Genomic DNA, 3,616 nt, shown 5'->3' with positions numbered 1-3,616 from the left:
AAACCTGCATTTACTAAAAACAAAAACCTACATTTAACAAAAACTAAAACCTATTTACATAAAGGAGGAGGAGGTGGGAGGAGGCCAAGAGGAGGAGGAAGGAGGAGGAGGAGGAGGTGGGAGGAGGCCAGGAGGAGGAGGGAGGAGGAGGGGAAGGAGGAGGGAGGAGGAGGAGAGAGCAGGAGAGGAAGGAGGGAGGAGGATCGGAGGGGGCCACCGGCGGAGAGGGAGGAGAGAGGAGGGCGACGAGAGGAGGAGGAGGGAGGGGAGGGCGGTGAGAGGAGGAGGGAGGGAGGGAGGCAGATACCTTGGGGGAGTCGGCGGGCGACATGCGCCGAGTGAGTGCGTGAGTGTGTGAGGGAGAGTGAAGGACGCGTGCGGGGTGGGTAAGGTGAGCGTAGTAGTAGCGCTCTTTAGAAACAACCGCTACTACTATTTAGCAGTAGCGCTCATCAGAGGACGGCGCTATTGTTATGTACAATAGCAGTATCACTTTTTAATTAAGAGCACTACTAGTATACCTACATTGCCATGCAACCGTTGGCAACTATAGTAGTAGCGTTTTTTATAACAAAAGCACTACTGCTAGATGGATAGTAGCAGCGCTCTTCGGTGACAAGCGCTACCATTATTTAGCAGCAGCGCTTTCTTATAAAAAAGCGCTACTACTAAGCTTCTATGTATAAGCATTTCCCTAGTAGTGTAACTATCTTTGATTAACGAGCTAGTCTAGTAGAGGCTTACCAGGGACACGGTGTTTTGTCTATATATCCATACATGTATCAAGTTCCGGTTAATACAATTCTAGCATGAATAATAAACATTTATCATGATATAAGAAAATATAAATAACAACTTTATTATTGCCTCTAGGGCATTTTTCCTTCAGGTATAGGGGGGACACAAGTATTTGTGGTCCCTTCAATCTCAAGGGAGGCATTAAGAGCAACAAAAGGTATTGACTTCATAGCTTTCCCCTAGCTCCTCTTTGACGGTTTAAGGACCTCCTCAGAGATGGTTTCTTTGTAGGACTACAACAAGATCATGAGGTCTGATTAGTGTATTTTTTTACACTTACTCCGCCATTTTTAAGGCAGATATTCTTGGATATTTAAAGATGCAAAGATTGCAAATCCCTTTGTATGATTAGTGCCCGCATGTTTTGGACCCCAAAAGGGAAGAAAATGGAGTGCTACATGAAAAATATGAACATAGGAGATCAGATCATGTCAAAGGGAAGCGCCACGGGCTATCCAGAGCCAAAGACGGCATCTAGTACGAGCAGGCGCACTCGTACCACTCGCCACAGACACTGTGATGTCATCCCTGACACACTTCATAAAAGGGGCGAGACCCCATTCACAACAGAAGGCATACCATTCGCAATAGAGAACCAGGATCATCATCACCCATTCCCAAAAACCCTAGCCATCGCCGTGTCCATCTCCATAGCCATCTCCGCATAGTTAGCATACTTGTAATCGATACATCGCATATGGCGACATTGTAAGACATTATACAATCATTTATCTTTTTATCAATAGCATCCACAATTTTTTCCATATGTGATCTGATTGCGATATGCGAGTAACCCTTAGGCAATGGGCTGAGGCATAGCCTTGCAGCGCTATCCACTTGGTGCACAAATTGTTGATATGACTTTGCTTAAGTTGAATGTTATTCGTATGTGTTATCTGCAACGTATTTGTCTCTTGTCTTCTTCTTTTTCTAAGACTCTACATGTACCCAGAATCCCTTAGATCGATCTAGGAGGAGGTAAAGTGTAGGGACACATGGAAGGCTACACTGAACGCCGGTGATGGTAAGGATTGGTAGGTAGCCGAAAGCAACTCCTTGGGGATCATGAGGTGCAGTCATTAAACGCCCAATGTGTTGGTCTGGAGAAATCCTTAATAATCGAGGTAACCCTGCAGGGCCTTGGTTGGACAATAGACTCACGATGCATGTTGTTGGTCGATCGTGATGTTATTTGGACGCATCCCACATATCTATTCGTTGAGACCACATCATAACGGTGTTTACTAGTACCATGTTAGAAATTAAGATAAGATCCCAAGTGCAAGTATAAGGTTGTAAGTAAAGTCCTCATGCCAATTCTTGTTTCCATCTATTTGATCTCTCTCTCTCAATCACAACTCCTGGGAAGCTGAAACCTCATACGAGAATGATATCTTGCTTGAATCCTTGTCTAATAATAGAACTTACTGTGGGATCTATACCGAGGGTCACCCTTGAGGAAAGATGTGAGTACTATCTACATCTGAAACCAGATCAAAGGTAATCAAGGTCCGTGGTCATCAAAGGTCCAGTGGAACTAGTTTGGGGTGGAGCATTCATTTGCTCCCCGCCATCGACCATCTTCCTCTTAAGGCGGTTGATACGTCTCCAACGTATCTATAATTTTTGATTGTTTCATACTATTATATTGTCTGTTTTGGATATTTAATGGGATTTAATATGCCCTTTTATATTATTTTTGGGACTAACCTATTAACTGGAGGCCCGATGTCAGTTTCTGTTTTTTACCTATTTTAGAGTTTCGCAGAAAAAGAATACCAAACGGAATGAAACCTTCACGATGATCTGTCTTGGACCGAAAGCAACCCAGAAGACTTGGAGTAGAAGTCTAGAACTCCACGAGGCGGCCACGAGGCAGGAGGGTGCGCCCAGGGGGTAGGCGCGCCCCCACCCTCGTGGGCCCCTCGTAGCTCCACTGACATACTTCTTTCGCCTATATATACTCTTATACCCTAGAAACATCTGGGGGAGCCACAAAACCATTTTTCCACCGCCGCAACCTTCTGTCCCCGTGAAATCCCATCTGGGGGCCTTTTTCGGTGATCTGCCGGAGGGGGAATCGATCACGGAGGGCTTCTACATCAACACCATGGCCTCTCCAATGAAGCGTGAGTAGTTTACCATAGACCTTTGGGTCCATAGTTATTAGCTAGATGGCTTCTTCTCTCTCTTTGATTCTCAATACAAAGTTCTCCTCGATGTTCTTGGAGATCTATTCGATGTAATACTCTTTTGCGGTGTGTTTGTCGAGATCTGATGAATTATGGATTTATGAACATGATTATCTATGAATATTATTTGGTTCTTCTCTGAATTCTTATATGCATGATTTGATATCTTTGCAAGTCTCTTCGAATTATCGGTTTAGTTTGGCCTACTAAATTGATCTTTCTTGCAATGGGAGAAGTGCTTAGCTTTGGGTTCAATCTTGTGGTGTCCTTTCCCAGTGACAGTAGGGGCAGCAAGGCACATATTGTATTGTTTCCATTGAGGATAAAAAGATGGGGTTTATATTATATTGTTTGAGTTTATTCCTCTACATCATGTCATCTTGCTTAATGCGTTACTATGTTCTTATGAACTTAATACTCTAGATGCATGCTGGATAGCGGTCGATGTGTGGAGTAATAGTAGTAGATGCAGAATCGTTTCGATCTACTTGACACGGACGTGATGCCTATATTCATGATCATTGCCTTAGATATCTTCACAACTATGCGCTTTTCTATCAATTGCTCGACAGTAATTTGTTCACCCACCGTAATACATGCTATCTTGAGAGAAGCCACTAGTGAAA

This window comes from Triticum urartu, chromosome 1, assembly GCF_003073215.2.
Source record: "Triticum urartu cultivar G1812 chromosome 1, Tu2.1, whole genome shotgun sequence".
Classification (NCBI taxonomy): domain Eukaryota; kingdom Viridiplantae; phylum Streptophyta; class Magnoliopsida; order Poales; family Poaceae; genus Triticum; species Triticum urartu.
Note: the sequence above shows the minus strand (reverse complement) of the source record.